Source organism: Peromyscus maniculatus, chromosome 7, assembly GCF_049852395.1.
Source record: "Peromyscus maniculatus bairdii isolate BWxNUB_F1_BW_parent chromosome 7, HU_Pman_BW_mat_3.1, whole genome shotgun sequence".
NCBI lineage: Eukaryota > Metazoa > Chordata > Mammalia > Rodentia > Cricetidae > Peromyscus > Peromyscus maniculatus.
This window is the reverse complement of record NC_134858.1, coordinates 63,312,122-63,331,012: the sequence shown is the minus strand read 5'-3', so window position 1 is coordinate 63,331,012 and position 18,891 is coordinate 63,312,122. Positions and strand designations below refer to the sequence as shown.

Below are 18,891 nucleotides of genomic sequence, written 5' to 3'. Positions count from 1 at the left end.
AGGGATCCAGCCTGTGGAGAGCTTTCTACTTTTACCCTGCAGAAAAGAAATAACATAGCCACAGTGCCATCCTCTGTCACAAAAGAACTTGTATAAATGTCCATTTACGTGTGTGAAATGTAAACTGATCAGATGTTGAATTTCAGTTGTGAAGATGGGATAGCCCAGAAAGGAATCCCAGTAAAAAAAAAATACCCTAGATTGGAGCCAGGAAAAAAAAGAGGGAGGAAGGTTTGGCTAAGCCCACAGAGAGATGTGTCAGGAGAGAATAGTGATCATGAGGAGAAAAGTGAAATGTGAACGACTTAGGAAGAGTCTAGTCAGGCATGGTGGTTGCATGCCTTTAATCCCAGTATTTGGGAGGCAGAAGCAGGTGGATCTCTAGGGTTGTGCTGTCTAATATGATAGCCACTGGCCATGGGATGTTTAAATTTGAATTAAATTTGAAGCAGAAATTCAGTTCTTCAGTCACTGTACCTGACTTAAGTACACTGTACCTTACTTAAGTACAGGCGACTAGAACCGAACAGCAGGGGGCAGGGTTAGCAAAGTCATTCTGTAAAGGGTCAGCTAGCAAGTGGCTTAGCTTTATAAACCAGTCAGCTCTGCTGTTGTACTGCAAATACATCCACAGATGATGTGACTAAGTAAGCTTGGCTGCCTACAACCAGTATAGTCATTTCATAATTTTTTGTTTGGAGACACTTTTTTTAAAGACAGTCTCTGTGTAGCCCAGTTCAACCCCAGGCTACTCTTGAATTTTAGGTCTTCAGCTTCAAGCTCCCAAGTGCTGGAGTTTGAACCACCACACCCAGATAAATATAATTTTTGTATTGTAAAATATCTTCTTTTGTTTATTACTTAGCTATTTAAAAATATCTTCTTTTGTTTATTACTTAACTATTTAAAAATATAAAAACTAATTTTTAGCTCACAGGATTTACCAAAACAGGTGGTGGCGAATCTGACTTGTTCTATGGGACACGTTTTGCCAATATTTGCTTTGCAGACACAAGAAGTCAAAACTTAAGATTCCCTTACTGTTTGGTACATCAGATCCTTTCAAATTTTTTCAGTAACTTTCAGATTTGAGAGCTTGCTCTGACTAAAAGCTAAGTAGAACTGCCCCCCCCCCAGTTTTAGTCTAGTTCAATATTTAACACTTAATCAAATTACAGAACTGCTTTTTCTCTCTGGTAAGTAAACCCTCATTCATAATATCATAGAGTGTAGATTGGAAATTCTTCTGTCACCCTGAGTCAGTTCTGTCCTTGCACTGCCCAAAAACAATGTGAATACTGACGGACCAAAAGGGAATTACTTCTTCCTAGACTGGACAGGCTTAGCGTTTGTCTTTAAGCTGCCAGCCCCTCCCACCCTCCTCTCCTTTTTGTGAAGACAGAGATGGAGAGTAAAGGGACTTTATGACCCACTCCATCTCTAAGTCACATGCTATTTTGAATGGCACTATTGAAGGGTGCCTTAGAATAAGAGAATAAGGAGCCATAGCTGCACAGCTGAATGAAGTCGTCAAGGGCACAGGAAGGACATGATGGAGTCTAAGTCGGGCTTCTTGAGAATGAAGACAGTTTGGTTTGCTATGCTATGAGGTGGAAATTTTAGGTTATGAAGACTATTTCGTAAGCAACTGGTAGGAGGGCTCAGTTGCTCAAGGACAGAGTCTACTGTGTAGGAGATGGTGGGATGGGCAATCTAAGATGGATAACAGATAAAGTCACAATAGATAGAGATAGAATGGTGGGTTGGAGGGTAGAAAAGGACTCAAGATAAAAAGCCGTAAGATTTACTGATACTGGATGGTGAGATGGAAAGGGACACAGAAAGATTTAAAAATGGGTATTATGTAGAGGAAAACAAATGGTAGTAAAAAGAAAAAAAAAAAAAACAACCTGACAACAATGGATAAAAAAATCTGCGGGCCATTGAGATGGCTCAGTGGCTAAAGGTGCGTGCTGCCAAGTCTAGCGACCTAAGTTTGATCCCTGGAAACCAAACAGTGGAAGGAAATAATCGACTCCCGCAAATTGTCCGCTGACCTGCATACGTGCGCCACGACACGTTCCCCCCTCATACAATTTTAATTAAAATAGAGTTTGCCGAACTAAGCCGCAAAATGGATGAAACCATCAAGAGCTGTGTACATGTCTTTATGGGTATTCATGATCAGACCCCGTGGTCTTTCCTCTTTCCACGGTTGAAGGACATCTGTATTTAAGGGCTAACGCTTCTCCAGAGACTTCTCAGTGGGAAGTCTGATCCAGCGCGAGTTCTCTCACCAGGACAGAGCTTTGGGTTCAAGCTGTGGAGACTGGGCTTCTGAGTTTGTCTTAGTTTCAACCCGCCCGCCGGGTTTTCCAACATTCTGGCCTCAGGACTCGCAGCAACCGCGCATTTAGAGACCCAGGACTTGGCTCCTGCATCCAGGTTCCGGGTTTCCTCGCGTACTCGCCAGCTCCAGACTCCACAGCGCACGGAATCCGGATCCCAGAGCACGAGAATCCAGTGTCCGGGTCTTCCGGGCTGCTCTGGTTGTCCCGGATCGCGGCGGCGGCGGCGGCGGCGGCGGCGGAGGTGGCGGCGGCGGCGGCGGCGGCTGAGGGACCCGCGGCCCCGGACACAGCGGTCCCGGCCAGGCGGGGCGGAGCGGCGCGGGGAGGGGCGGAGAGCCGGGGAGGGGGAGGGGCCGCGGCCCGGATGGCGGCCCGGGACGCGTAGCAGTGGCGGCTCTGCGGCCCGGGGCCCCGGGCGGGCGGAGGTGGCGGCTCCCGGGACCGGCCGCGCGGTGAGTCCTAAGCTTTGTGTGGAGCCGGGGCTGGGAGGGAGGGAGGGAGGGAGGGAGGCGACGCTGAGGAAGGCCCGGCGCCGAGGGGCGCGGAGGGCGCCGGGGCAGCGGCGCCGGGCGGAGGAAGTGGGGGGTTGGGGGGGGCCGGGGCGGAGCGAGGAGGTGTGTGCGGGGGGAAGCGGGGTCGTTGCGTGGGTGGGGGAGGGGGCCCGGGGTGAAGTTCAAAGCGTGGCCGGGGCGGTTCGGGGCTGACGGTGACGGTGCCCGGGGTAGCCTCTGCTCTGGCCAGGTGCTAGGGCCACCAGGCCAGAGAGTTTTCTGCGGCTCTGCTGAGGGGGGCCCCCGGGGCGACCGGGCTCGTCGGGGGACTCAGGGGAGCGTGGGGAGCGGAGGGATGAAAAGCAGGACGTGTGCGCGGCCCGGGAAAGAGAGCAAGGTGGCTGGGAGCGTGCAGTCCGTAGGTTGTGGGTGTGTGCCCCTTCCCAGGCTTAGGTCACATTTACTCCTGTCCTTTTCTTCAAGATGGAGGGATCTCCGGGCCTGGACTTTAAACTGCTATCCCTGTACCCCCGGGAGGGTTTGAGACCCTGTCCTGTTTGGAAAACCCACGCTGCCCTCTTTTTCCCTTTATGTGTAATTACGGCTGGATCATCTCGGTGCTTTGCTCAGATTCTCCTTCCTCCCTCCGGGGTTGAGGAGGAGGAGACACATCTGACCAATTAATGTGTGTTTGTGAAACAGGCAGCGGCAAACAGTCATTTCAGCTTCTAGGAATTAGGCTCACACAGGGTGGAGAGAGCAGAGCCCTTCAGGGGGAATATTTCTGAACAAATCACAGATGATTAAATTCTCTCAGAAACCGCTTCCCACCTAGATGAGAGTGGGAGAGATGGGGGAGAAGGCCTGTTTGCGGCCATGTGTCCAGAGCCCCAGGGGTTGGGGAGAGTCCCTAAGCCCCCACAGGCCTCTCTTTTCTGTATTAGGCTTTGCTCTGCAGCCTTGAGTTAATTTCACCCCTGCTGCTTTGTCTTGGGGGAGGGAGTGCTGGTTTAGGCTGCTGTGAGGAGATGGACTGTTCTGCCACACAATAGTCTTGTCATTTTATCGGGAGTGCTACCCCAGGGCTGAGAACTGTTGCAGCAGAGATAAACCGGTCCCTCTCACCCGCCTATTGTGTACACAGTGAAGGTCATAGGTTCAAGTCTTGTCTGAGAGCTTTGGATATGCTCCATCTCCCAGGCTCCTCAGTGCCATTTTCTTCCTTTTCCAGACTGGGGCTTGCCATTGGAGGAGGCCAGACAGAAAGGCTCTTCTTTTTTGAGTGAGGAACAATGCAGAGCTCACTGGCACACATTTTTCAAAAGAATAGAGGATGCCAGCCATGTTGTGCCTGCCTCTTTGGTTAGCCTGTAACTAAGTTGTGGAGGAATAGCATCTGGGATAGGCCACCCTCATGCTTTGTGGCAGACCTTTGAGGAAGAAGACTGCAAGAGTTCTATACTTACATAAAACACCGTATTTAAATGTTTCTGTATAGAAATGGGACACTCATGCAGTGATTTTTGTTTGTTCCCTTAGGAAAACCACTAAAGATCAGTGTAAGAGTAAGATTGGAAGTCAAGGACAAGCGCCCCCCAGCCCCCTATAGGGACTCATTAGTTGGCCAGGCTGGCCTCTAACTCAAAATCCTTCTGCCTCAGCCTCCTTATTACACTCATGCACCTATGCCCTGCATCCAAATACCTTTTTAAATGGTGACTTCCTGGTCGATAATTACATAACAAAAAGGCCACCCAGTTTGCCTAAGACAAACTTTGAAAACAAAACTTTCCCTTTATAATTCAATTCTTAATGAAAGAAGATGGATCAGGTATTGTGTTGTGGAGAGAAATTTACCACAGAGAGGGACTGTTAAAAATGTCATTTGGATCTAGGGGCATTAGCGAACAGTGGGAAGAAACTTCCCCGGAAGAATCATATTCTTAACTGTGTCATGAAAATCTCCAAGCAGTGTTCTGGTACAGTTGTGTATGTGTGTGTATATATATCACACACACACAGACACATGACAATTATAGTGCATATATATACATACATACATATCAATATTTGATACATGTCAATATTAGAAAATAAGTTTTCATGCAAGACCTTAAAGAAAACTTTTAAAAGATTAGCAATAAGATTAATTGTAAAGGGATTATATTCAGTATGCAGTGTACACAATAGCTGCCCAACTGTTGTCCATAGTTGATCTTGAATAGGGACTTTAGCCTTTGGTTTTGGTAAAGGTCTTTCAAAGACAGTAAGTGCTAACTTTGCTCCCTCTCTCCCTCCCTCCCTCCCTCATCTCATCTCTTTAATAATGATGGCCTGCCACTTAGATGTTGGGACTTTGATAGGAAAGAACAGGTTGTTTTGACACTTTATTTATTTATTACTATTTTTCTGTCGGTGGGGGTGGGGGGAGGGGTTAAAGACAGTGTTTTTCTGTGTAGCCCTGATTGTCCTGGAACTCTTTCTGTAAATCAGGTTAGCCTCCAACTCAAGAGATTTGCCTACCTCTGCCTCCGGAGTGCTGGAATTAAAGGTGTGCACTACCACCTCCTGGCTCCTCTTAATTTTTGTTTTGTTTTTGTTTTTTTGAGACAAGGTTTTTCTGTGTAGCCCTGGCTGGCCTTGAACTCAGAGATCCACCTACCTCTACTTCTGGAGTGCTGGGATCAAAAGTGTGTGCCACCACCTCCTAGGTCCACTTAATATTTTTGGTGGTAGAACCGTCTTTAAGCCTTACCTGTTGTCTTAGGCTATTTTCAACTGTATGTCCTTGGCTTCTTAGTCTGTCCAGTTAAACTGAATTCAGGGGTTTTCTTCTTGGGCTGTTGGCGTTGCTTTCCTGGGTGGTGTTGGGTGCAGGTGAAGGCAGAGAGAGCCTCACATTAAATTTGCCTTGATTAGATTTAGTAGTTTCAGAATTGGACTCCTGCAACCAGGAATCTTTTTTTTTTTTTTTTTTTTTGGTTTTTCGAGACAGGGTTTCTCTGTGTAGCTTTGTGCCTTTTCTGGAACTCACTTGGTAGCCGAGGCTGGCTTCAAACTCACAGAGATCCGCCTGGCTCTGCCTCCCTAGTGCTGGGATTAAAGGCATGTGCCACCACTGCCCAGCCACAACCAGGAATCTTACATGAATCTTTTGAGTGTGACCATCTCTTTAGACAGCATTTTGAATGACTGTCTTTCAGAGGTCACTCTGAATTCTTCCCCTGCAGCCTCTTGGTAGGAAATATATCCTTGTGAGAGGTCTAGATAGCTGGACACATTGGTGCTTGTGTGTGGTTATGGAAATATAATTTTGGCTCCGGGTAGTATGTTGCAGTTAGCATAGAGCAACTAAATGCCTGGAACAGGATACTTTGTTGAGGGGGTTACTGATTGCTCTGTGAGGTGGAAGTGCCACTCCTTAATGACTTGACTCTTAGACTTGTGCCTGAGCTTGGGCATGGAGGACGCCTACTCACAGGAATATTTGTTCTCCAGTAGTTGGCCACTCTGCTCCCCTTCTTGACTTCTTTGTCAAATATCTTAGTACGTCTACTGCTCCAAAGGCAGCTAAGCAATTCTTATTTTCATTGTGGAAAATCAGCATGGATGGGACTAATGCCAGGCACATGAAGCCACACTGAAATAAGGTAGCCTTTGGTTATGTGGCAAGTTTTCTTTTCAGTAGCTTAATTCTGTTGACTATTTTATTATTATTATTTTTATATAGACATGCTTTATAGTGGACTACTTTATTTTTTAAAAACATTTTCCTTTTTAAAAATAAAAGAACAACAATGAAAAAATAAACGGAATACAAAAACCACAGTGTGTTATATAATATCTTCATATTACCTCTCTGATAAAAGTTGGTTGTGACAGGCAAAATGAAGACAGGTGATGCTGATTGGCAGGTTCTGGGTCCACTAAGTGTCAGTGAAGGACTCTTTTCACTAGAGAACAGGTAATTCACCAAAGCACCTGCCTAGCAAGGCATGTGGCATCGGCAGCAGCTGTGCAGCTGAAGAGGGATTATTGAGCAGGTGGCTGAAGAATCACATGCCACAGTGACAAGAAAATACTCAGTCCTGTGTGGTTTAGGCTCCGCTCACATGTGTGAAATTGCACTTTGTTTCCCGTTTCTTAATGCCTATTGTTGATTTGTGAGTGAGATGGTAATGGAATAGAGAAAAGAGATTCTTTTCTGCCCTACACGGCCCCATTGTACTTCGGGAAGTTCTGGCTTTATGCCCCATGAAAGGGAAGGAAATAGTGGTAATTCAGTGCTTCTAGGACTTGTTTATTAGAAGGAAATGGGAAACAGAAAACTCTTCGCTTTCTTGGTGATGAAAAGCTTCAGCCTACTGGGAGGATCCCCAGCTGGTGTTATGCAAAGGATGCAATCGACTTTGCTGTGCTAGGTCCGCCTGAAGCTCCTTACCAAAGACATTTGCATGCTTTTATTTTACGAATGTCACTTCCTCCATGAAGTTTGCATTTCTTCCATTTGCCTTCTTTAATTTTTAGGGATTCCGCCCCCCCCCCCAGTACCTTTATAATAACTTTTTTCCTGATCTTCCTAACATCACTTGTTAAAACCAGATTATCACCAGAGGACCAAACGATGTTAAAGAACTATTTCTATTAAATATTTTCTTTAAAAATAAAATAAAAGCAACTATTGCATTTCCTATGACTTGGAATAATACTTATATTTTGAGAATTTCTGAAAATTTCCTTTAGATTGTTATCACCACCTTCCGTTAATATGATTTTCCTTTTCCATGTTCATTGAAACTGTTTGCTCTCTCATCTCATTTTGAGACAGTGTCTTGATATGTAACATGGGGTGGCCATGAACTCGTGATCCTCTTGTTTCCTCAAGAGTTTCTTCAGCCTCCCAGAGACTGGGATTACAGGCATACACCACCACCCTTGGTGCCAGACTAAAATTATGAACAAGTAACTTGACATGTATTTTGTAATAATTTCCTTGTTAGGTCACAAGCGACATGGGCCTTCTGTCATGCACACATACCCAGGAGTGGGTTTGCCCAGTAGAATTCACAGTATTGGTCAATAGTTAATTGAAAGGAAATAGACTATTAAGTGTTTTAAAGTCCAGATGTCTTTCTCAGAGAGAGAGAGAGACAGAGAGACAGAGAACCTTCTCTCCTTCCATCCTGTGGGATTTGGGGATTGCATTCAGGTTGTGGACTTGGAGAAGCAAACACTGCCATGGGGTTTGTGTGAATTGTTGATAAAGCACCATGTCCTCTCCTCTCATTCCCAGTACTTTGATTCCTTGTGCTGTTCTTCCTCGCTCATCACTCATCCCTCTTCTTTCCTGAAGACTTCTCCAGCCGTGTGGAAACACTAATGACTGCCCTAGTACAGTCACAGCCCAGCTCCTCCACCCCCTTCCCTCTCACCTCATGTCTTCCTCCCCAACTCCCTTGCTCTAGCAGCAGTAAGTAGTTGAATTGCAGTCTTGTGAGCAGCCAGATCAGTGAGTGAGACACATCTAGATCCAGAAGGGCTGCGTTTTCATGATTCCCTGGCTGTTTGCTCTTGGATCAGAGTCCTAGAAACAAATGGCAAAGCCTCATTAGGTCATAGCTAGTCCAGGACTCAGGGCAAACCTTGGGTTTTTCTCCAGTTGCTGTGTGATACTTTTTCTACTTTTTTCTCGCAGGTGAGAGCTGCCTGATGCTAGGCAAGTTCTGAAACTGCCTTATTATGCTCTGTGATATTAGTGTCTGGCCATTTTATTCTTGTTTGATTTCAAAATAGTCTTTCAGCTTCAGTTGTTCTTGACTGTTGGCCTTATTTATGATTTCCTTTTGTAGTTATCCATGTCAGAAAGGCCACTCACTTTTCAGCCTTTTAGTGCATCAATGTCAAATACTTACTTATTACTTATATATTTGCAATACTGAGGCTTGAACCAAGGTCCTCTATGCTAGGTAATTAACCTATTTCTGAGCTATATCCACAGCAGCTTTCTAGTAGTATCATTCTCGCTGTGGCCCCCTCTTAAGGAGGGGGCACATTTGATGGACACATAGAACATACATTCTGACATGGAGTAATTAATAAAGTAACTGAAAATATGTGCCAGGTTTGTATCCTTTAATTCCTATTCAGTATAAATAAATGTCTCTTTTTGTTAGATTTAGGGGCTACTTCTGTTCTAACAATTTTGTTTTGTCCATTTTTATTATTTGTGTGTATGGGTGTTTTGCCTGCATGTATGTATGTGTACCACATCCATGCCTAGTGCCCAGGGAATCTAGAAGAGGGTGTCAGTTTCCATGGTACTGCAGTTATAGACAGTTGTTAGCCTCCATGTGGGTGCTGGGAATGGAACCTTTGTTCTGGAAGAGCCCTTTGTTCTAGAAGAGCAACCCATGTTCTTAGCCAATGAGGCATCTCTCTAGCCCCTGTCTCCCCCCCCCCCTTTAAGATGGAGCCTCACAGAGTATTTCAGGCTAGCCTCAAAATCACTGTGTACTCCCTGCCTCAGTCTCTTAGGTGTTGAAATTACAGACTTGATCCACCAAGCCCAGTTTTGTCTCCCTTATAGTGATGAATTTTGTTAGTTGATTTGGCTGTGCTTGGAATCCAACCCAGGATAGTATGTATAGTGCAGGTATTGTACTACTTAGCTCCAGACAAATTTTATTCTTATTTAAATACTTTTGTTAGGTTTATTTTATGTGTATGAGCATTTGTATATATGTAATGTATACCATGTGTGTATCCATTACCCTCAAAAGGTCAGCAGAGGACATTGGAACTAGTTATGGGTTGTTGTGAACCACCATGTGGGTCATGAGAACTGAACCTTGCTCCTCGGCAAGAGCAGCAAGTGCTTTAAACGACAAACCTTCTCTTCAGCCCCTGTTTATAGTTTTTAAAGTCCTTTTTATTGACTTAAAAATTACATTTATTTATTTATTATTTAATTTTAGCAGTTTATTGAGAGGGGTGTGTGGTGTCTACCACAGTGCACAAGTGAACTTGGAAGAGTCAGTTCTGTCCTTCCCCAGTGTGGCTCAAGGTGACTGAACTCAGGTTTTGTTAGGCTTTTGGCAAGTACCTTTACCTGCCAAGCCATCCTACCGGGCCACGTTTTGTTTTTGTTTAGCTTATTTACATTTAAGATACTGTCTGAGCTGATTTTACACATACACACACACACACACACACACACGCACACGCACACGCACACGCACGCGCACGCACACGCACACACATACGCGCGCTATATTTGTTTATTTTACTAGTGTCAGTTTTCAAAGCATAGAGGGGGAAAAACCCACAATTGGGAGTCATAATATCTGGGTTCTAATTATTGCTTTGCCTCTTGGTTGTGTGACCTTGTGGAAGTCACTTTTTTTTTCTTTCTTGTTTTGTTTTTCAAGACAGGGTTTCTCTGTGAAAGGCTGTCTTAGAATTTACTCTGTAGACCAGGCTGTCCTAGAACTCACAGAGATCTGCCTGTCTCTGCCTCCCGAGTACTGGGATTAAAGTTCTGTGCCACAACTGCCCAGGAAGTCACTTTTTTGTTTTCACTTTTCTTATCTGTAAAGTGAACACATTGGACGAGATTGTTATGGTTCCTTTTGGCTGTAAGATTTCTAGCATCAGAAATGGTTTCTGTGAGTAGTTTTTTATGGCTGTGTCAAAAGTAGTTATTGTTCAGGAGTGCTAATGCATATATGTTTAGTTCTAGCTCTTAACTCCTGTTTGCTATGTCTAGAAGGCTATACTTTTTCTTTTTTTTTTTAAAGACAGGGTTTCTCTGTGTAGTTTTGGTGCCTGTCCTGGATCTCCCTCTGTAGACCAGGCTGGCCTTGAATTTAAGATCTGCCTGGCTCTGCCCCACCTAGTGCTGGGATTAAAAGCGTGTGCCACCACCGCCTGGCCAGGTTATACTTTTTATTTAAGCTGTTTTAAAAAATGTTTATGTATGTATTTTAAATGACTTATTTATTTTTATTTTATGTGCATTGGTGTTTTGCCTGCATGTATGTTTGTGTGAGGGTATTAGAACCCTGGAGCTGGACTTACAGACAGTTGTGAGCTTCTTTATGGGAATTGAACCTGGGTCTTTTGGAAGAGCAGTAAATGCTCTTAATGGCTGAGCCATCTCTCCAACTCCATTAAACCATTTTTTGGAAGGGTAGTGTACTTTCATTCTGCAGGCTCACCATTTTGCCACTTATATCTTTTTATCTTTTCTTTTTGAGACAGGGTTTCTGCCATGTAGCTCTGGCTGTCCTGGAACTCAATATATAGACCAAGCTGGCTGTGAACTCAGATCTATCTGCCTGCCTTCCAAGTGTTGGGATTAAAGGCATGTGCCACCACACGAGGTTCACTTACATCTTTTTTAAGACATGGGAGTAAGAGACAGGGTGCAGAAAAAGGACAGTATTTACTTTGAGGAAGGGAAATCCTATCTGGAAGGGCTTGCCTGGTATCAGCAAGAAGTGACTTCAGGATGCTACCTGATATTTTGCATATGAAATCTTTGTGCTTAATGGACTTGGATGTGGAGTCTAGTTGGGCATTTTTCTGTCGAGACAGTTAGTGAAAACCTACTTTGAGGTAACTTCTTGTGACTGAATATGAATTACTCACGATATTTTGTTTAGAAAATGAGATGATGTGGGTTTTTTTGTTTTGTTTAGTTGCTTGGGGCTCCAGCCCAGGGTCTTGTGCTTGCTTCCCACTGAGCTATATCTTGAGCCCTCAAATAATGAAAGGGAATAAAATTGCATAACCAAGTTATTTCCCCAAATTAGGATTTTAGCAGCATTTTCTAAATAATCCTTAGATTTGGAACTTACAATAGCAGCTGTTTTTGTTGTTTTATTTTGCTGTTTGTTAAATATTATGAAGATGATGGTCTTTTAATCTTTTGTTGTTAGGGGGAAAGCACATGGTGGTTATGGTATCTTTGCGTGTTGGAAGTAGCACTCACTATTTTAAATTTGTCCTTAACCTGATTGGTCTGGAAGAGGAATACTTGGTGGACAGAACTGTTGTTTGTTTTCGATTCAGTAGAGTCATGATAGTGCATTGCTCTATCTGCAGCCATCTGTAGCATGTGACTGATTTTCAGGCAAGCTAATGGTTATTTGGGAAGTGTTTCATTTAAATGTGTGATTTAAAATATTTTATATTTTTATTTGTTTCTTTTGTTGTTTTGAGACAAGGGTTCACTTTGTAGCTCTGTCTAGCCTAAAACTTGATATTTAGACCAGGCTGGTCTTAAACTTTTGATAATCTGCCTTCTGAGTACTGAACTTACAGTAATGTCCCAGCATAGAATTTTATAATTAGTTTTATAGATAGGTTTTTATTTTCTTTTTATAGTTTAAAAATATTTTATTTGTGAATATGTGTACGGGTGTGGGTCTGTGTGTAAGTGTGTGGAGAACAGAGGCATTGGATCTGGAGTTACAGGTGGTTGTGAACTGTCTGACTTGAGTCCTGAGAATCAAACTCCTCTGCAAGAGCAGAGTGTGTTTCTAACCATTGAGCTGTCTCTCCAGTCCCTCTCCCCTTTAAAGATTTTTAATTACTTTTATTTATGTATTCATTTTGTGGGTGCTTATGTCATGGCAGGCATATGGAGGTCAGAGGACAACCTACAGGAATGGGTTCTCTCTCTCCTTCCACCATATTGGTATGGGGGAGGGGGACTCAGTCTGTCAGGCTTGGCAGCAAGTACCTTTGTCTGCTGAGCCATCTCTCTAGTACCTATAGATAGATAGTTGGTTGTTTTAATTGTCATGTGGAGCAGAGAGAATGGCCAGGTAGTAGGTACCACACACCCTAATCAGACCACAGCATGGACTCCAGATCCCTGTAGTTAGGGTGCATTGGGTGCTGGTACCACATTGCATGCTGTTGCCTGTCTTTTCTTAGGCTGTAGGTTAATATTTGTAGAGGAAGGCAGTGGTATTTGCTTTCCTCTGTTAAAAATACAGCTTACAGGTTTTTGGTATGTTGTCAGCACTATTCCTAGCAACGTTTCTAGGTGGCATTTTGTATCTGATTGGGGAAATTCCGTCACATGAAGTGAACTGGACATTAATGAGTAAACCATGTAAACTTCAGTTACAGATCCTGAAGTTTGGTGTGATGCTTTGGTCAAATACTTAACCTTATTCTAGAACAAGATTTGTTTCTAGAGCAGAGTCTTAAAGAATGGTATCAGAAATAAACTGTAATAGAAGAGAAACAAAATTGTGAGATCTAATGAGGTTCATAAATCTAGATATATAGGAAAAAACTATTTTCCTACTTGGCTTCTGCTGTAATAAGTACTTGCAGTTCAGAATTTCGGAAACTTGTATCTTTTGTTACTGTTCTTCCAATTGCTGTAACTCAGACATCCCAACTCATCTCATCACTCACGAATTGTCTGTTTTCCATTTACTTCACTTTTTTATTTTAATGTGTACTGGGTGCTCATGCCCATGGAGATGGTTGGGGGATTAAATCCCCTGGGACTGGAGTTAACAGGGTATAGGGAATCCGACCCAGATCCTCTAGAAGAATATCTAGTGCTCTTTACTACTGAGCTATCTCTCCAGCCCCCTTTACCTCACTTTTTTTTCTTATCTGACCTAGCTCAGGTTTTCATCTTCTGTACATTTGTGCAGTAATCTCATGGCAATGTTCTTTCTATGTTCTGTACTACATGGTGCTGCTATATATTTTTATTTCTTGAGTACTTCGTGTGCTAGGACAGGCATGGTCCCTTCCCTGACCTATTGAGACCTATAGTCTAGTGGGGGAGATAGGCAACTAATGAATATATAATTATGAATCGAAATGCTCTAAAAGAAAATCATTTTGTTCTAGAATAAGAAACACAGAAACCCACCATGGATTTTGGGGAGGCTGTTTTATTTCTTTCAGTTTTAAGTATTTTTATTTTATATGTATGAATGTTTTGCTTGCATGTATGTCTGAGCACTACCTGCATGCCTGATGCCCACAGGTGAGAAGAGGCATCAGATCCCCTGCAACTAGAGTTACAGATGGTTGTGAGTCGCCATGTGGGTGCTGGGAATCAAACACATCCTGTGCTCTTAACCACTGAGCCATTGCTTCAGCCTTCCAGCCTCTTCTTTTCATACTTTTTTTTTTCTTTTTTCTTTTTATTCTTTTGAGACAGTGCCACTATGTATCCTTGGCTGGCCTGGGATTCTTTGATCAAACTCAAAAGGATTTGCTTGCCTCAACTTCCTGAGTGCTGGGATTAAAGGTCTGCACCACTATGTCCAGCCTAGCATATTATAATTTGGCACATTTTTTTTCCTTAAAAAAAATAACCCACTGGCATAAACCAAAATATAAAACTATTTGCCAGGCCATGGTGTCTCACACCTTTAATCCCAGCACTTGGGAGGCAGAGGCAGGTGGGATCTCTGAGTTTGAGGCCAGCTTGGTCTACATAGTGAGTTCTAGGACAGCCAGAGCTATACAGAGAAACTGTCTCAAAAAACCAAAATAAATAAATTGTTTTAAATTATTGTGCATGTGTGTGTAGTAATTTTAAATTATTGTGTGTGGGGGGGGGTTAATTTATGTGTGCGTAGGTACCATTGTGTACATGTTGAGGTCAGAGGACAGTTTTGTGGAGTCAGTTCTCTTCTTTACCTAGGTTCTGAGGATTGAACCCAGTTTGCCAGGCTGTGGGGCAAGTGCCCTCTACCCACTAAGCCATCTTGCTGGCTTCTAGGCTTATTTCAGAGTTTGTCTTGATCAAACATGGCCTTCCTCGGCTTTAATTCATGTTTCAGTCTACCCATATCTTTTTATAGCCATCCCAATGACTTACCCTGTATTTTTTCAGTCTGTTTCTTTTTTCTTTTCTGTTGGAATACCCTTCTCTGCTTCTAAGGCATTCACATCCCAGTCTATCCCTTCCTTCAAACTAGTACAGTTCTTAGTCTCTTTTCTGAAGCCTTTTTTTTTTTCACCCACATTACTTCTCATTCTATCTCCAGAACTGATTTCATTTTTCTCTATGTCTCTAGGATTTTTTGGGGGGGGCGGGTGGCTAAGATCTCTATTAGAGTACTTTATCATATGCTGCCTTAAATGATAATTATTTGTGGATGTTTTTTTCTTCCTGCCTCATTCCAAGTTCTGTAAGACAGCAATGTCTCCTCTGTTCTTTTGTCCCCATAATTCTTAGCCCAGTGCTTTGAATATAACTATGCATAATTAATGTTTTCTGAATTGAATTAGACTTAGACTTTGAAAAAAAGAAACTTCATGTGTTGTTTTTTTTCAAACTCCTTTTGTACTAAAACAAATTCCATTCAACGCATTTTATGCCAAATTGAATAAACTAGGAACAAGACAGACTGTGAATGGCTTAAGAAACCCTTCTGATTCAAGGGCAGGCTTTGTTACCTTACGGCCTATAACATTGCCCACTCCATGTATCCTAACTTGGAGGAGTGTGTGCAAGGTGGGCCACTCACAGGAACTAGTCTGGTTCTGCTAGAGAATAGTATTGGGTACTCTGGATCTTGTTGACCTTTTTAGGGTTTTGTTTGTTTCATTCCATTGAATTCCTGTTATATGTGAAATCTTGTTGTAGCTTCCTAAGATCTGTCAGTGAATAAAGTAGACCAAGACAAAAACCAGCCACCAATGGACTTTACCTTTGTGAGTGAAGATGTTTTGCTCTGTAGTCCAGGCTGGCTTTGAAGCATTCCTCCTGCCTTGCCTTCTGCAGTGCTGGAATTACAGGCTTGAGGCACCAGGCCCAGCAGATTGTATCTTCTAAAAGGAGATAAGAATAAGCATAGTAAGTAATTATATAGTATTAAAAGGTTGAGAAATGATGTAAGGGAAATGGAACAGGGTAAAGGAGGCTGGAAATGTAGAAGGGTTAGATGGGTAAAGTAGGAGGTTAGCAGCTTTTAATAAGATTGGTTGATGCTGGTGTGTTCCTGGATGGTTATAGACTCCTCAGATTGATAGCTGCCTTTCTGCCCAGCAGAGAGAAAGAGGCAGTATCTGCAGTTGTTCAAGACTCCAGCTGACTGAGGGGAAGTAGCTACTTGTTAAATCTTTTCTGCTGCCTGGCATTCCTGGAAGTTAATCACAGTGACAGTTGCACACAGTTGTGTCTGGAAGACACCAGGAGTAAGAGCAGTTCCCTGAAAATGGGATTTGCTCAGCTGCTGAGTAGGCCTTGGGTGTCTGGAGTTGTGGGTAAGTAAGGCCTCTGAATTTTCTTCCTTCTTAAGGGGAAAAGGCCAAAAATATGACCTTCCTTCTTCCTAGTGAGGCTTCAGCAAATTTGAGTTAGTTTTTTAATCTTTTTTGTTTTGTTTTCATTTTTTGGAGATAGAGTTTCTTTGTGTAGTTTTGGTGCCTGTCCTAGATCTCACTCTATAGACCAGGCTGGCTCTGAGATCCAGGCTGGCTCTGCCTCTCGAGTGCTGGGATTAAAGGTGATTGCCACCACCACCTGGCTAGTTTTTTAATCATAGCATTTGGGAGGTGGAGGCAGGAGGACCATGAATTGGAGGTCAGCTTTGGCTAGCTTTTGGCTCCCTCGTGAGTTCTAGGCCAGCCTGAATTACACAGTGAGACCCTGCATTAAAAACTAATGCAATGGCTCACAGGGTAAAGACACCTTTAATCCCAGCACTCAGGAGGCAGAGGCAGTTAGATCCCTGAGTTCAAGACCAGCCTGGTGTAGAGCATGTACCAGAACAGCCAGGACTATACAGAGAAACCCTGTTTCAAAAAACCAAACGGAAAAAACAAAAAGAAAAACCCAGAGAATTATTTGATAGTCTTAGAGGCTGTGGGGAGAGAAAGGGAGTCTTGAAAAATCACAGAAAAAAAAAAAAAAAAAACAATTGGGTGCAATCTAGATATTAAGCAAAAGCAAAAAACAAATTTGACATTTCCTTTTGAATAATTGAAGGTAAAGATTTCTTTATTTTGGGTTTTTTTTTTTTTTTTTTTTTTTTGAGACAGTTTTTCTGTATAGTCCTGGCTGTCCTGGCACTTGCTTTGTAGGTCAAGCTGTCCTGATCAACACATGGGTTATATAAAGCAAGACCCTGTCTCAAAAACAAACAAAAAACAAAAAAGAGCAGATGACTTGGCTTGAGGAAGCAAAGGCACTTGCTTTGCCATATCTGACAACCTGAGTTCAAGCTCTAAAAAACACATGGTGGAAGGAGAGACCTGGTTCCCATAAACTGTCACCTAACCTCAACATGCACATGCCTACACAAGGAGAGCTGCTAGAATAAGTAGTAATAGATGTTATCTGTGCTTTTCCTTGATTATTACAAGAATCCATGCATACATTCATATGCATGGTCATGCCACGGTACATCCATGACAGTCAGAGAACAGTTTGTGGGAGTTGGTTCTCTTCTTATCATGTGTGTCCTAGGGATCAAACTCAGGTTGTTAGGCTTGGCAACAAGCATCTATACCTCTTGAACCATCTTGCCAGTCTGTTTTTTAGGTTTTATTTTTCCCTATATACCATGGGAACAATGGTACAGTGGCTGCTGCTTTTTAAGATGTTACCTCCAAACATCATCTTGATGACCATAAATTCTGTACAGAAGCTTTTAAGTAATGGCACTGATCTTGTTTAACATTTGAATAAATACTTTTATGTTTTTAATTGTTTTCATTTGTATTTGTGGGGGGGGGAGCTCTAGTTCTGTGACGTACATGTGGTCAGAGGACAGCTTTGTGAAGTTAGTTTTTTCTTTCTACTTGTATGTATGTTCCAGGGATTGGCTCAGGATTTTTATCTACTGAGCCATCCTGCCAGCCTAATAAATATTTTTCTCATTTTTTTTTTTTTTTTTTCTCTAAACAGGGTTTCTTTGGAGCCTGTCGTGGAACTCGCTCTGTAGATCAGGATGGTCTTGAGCTCACAGAGATCCGTCTGCCTCTGCCTCCCGAGTGCTGGAATTAAAGGCGTGCGCCACCACTGCCTGGCAATAAATGTTTTTCATAAGTGAAATATTAAGGGTCTGAAAGCTGGGCTGTGGTTGCGTATGCTTTTAATCCCAGCACTTGGTAGGCAGAGGCATGCGGATCTGAAGTTCAAGGCTAGCCTGATCAACATAGTGAGTTCCAGGACAGCCAGAGCTACACAGAGAAATCCTGTCTTGGGGAGGGGAAAAAAAGGAAAAGAAAGAAAGAAATATTAAGGGTCTGAAGATCTGGTTCAGTTGGTAAAATGCTTGTCATGTAAACATAAAGACCATAGTTCAGATACTCAACACCTATGTAAAAACTGGCCAGTAGCACACATCTGTAACCTCAGTACTGTAGTAGGTGTGTGTGAAGATAGGTAGATCCCTGTTTCAGTGTGCAGTAGAGAATAATAGAGGAAGACATTTGCATCTTCAAGCACATTTGTACACATACATACACATAAAAGCTCAATATTATGATTCTTCTGTGACATAAAGCTTTGGGGGAGGTGGTTGATATACATGCAGGTGTGTGCACAAGCATTCTATCTTATTCCTTTAGCGAAGGGTCTCTCTGTGAACCTGGACTCTAGCAAGAGTTTTTCACCTAGACTGGCAGCCAGTGAGGCCAAGCAATTCTTTTTTTTTTTTTTTGTTTTTTTTTTTTGTTTTTTTCGAGACAGGGTTTCTCTGTGTAGCTTTGCGCCTTTCCTGGAACTCACTTGGTAGCCCAGGCTGGCCTCGAACTCACAAAGATCCACCTGTCTCTGCCTCCCGAGTGCTGGGATTAAAGGCGTGCGCCACCACCGCCCGGCTTAGGCCAAGCAATTCTATTCTGTCTCTGTGTCACTCAGTACTTGAGTTACAGGAGTATATGGGACCATGCTTACATAGCAAGCATTTCTAACTGCTGAGCCATCTCTCTCTCTCTCTCTTCTCTTTCTTTCTTTATTTAATGAGACAGGGTCTTGTGTAGTTCATGCTAATAGAAACTCACTGTGTAGCCTGAGGTGACCTTGAACTCTTTTTTTAAACTCAAGGACT

The 18,891-nt window shown here is 43.0% G+C and overlaps 1 protein-coding gene across 4 annotated transcripts in view; it reads left to right on the top strand.

Annotated features, from left to right (window-relative positions):
* The first annotated feature begins 2,670 nt into the window (after positions 1 to 2,670).
* Positions 2,671 to 18,891, top strand: part of Znf609 (zinc finger protein 609) — a 147,490-nt gene continuing 131,269 nt past the window's right edge. For 3 of the 4 annotated variants that reach the window (XM_076576531.1, XM_076576529.1, XM_076576530.1), the window contains exon 1: positions 2,671 to 2,803. The gene's annotated coding sequence lies outside the window, so the exon portion shown is untranslated. Of the gene's footprint in view, positions 2,804 to 15,884; positions 16,100 to 18,891 lie in introns of those variants that run through there. The other variant, XM_042281148.2, reaches the window with a different exon arrangement.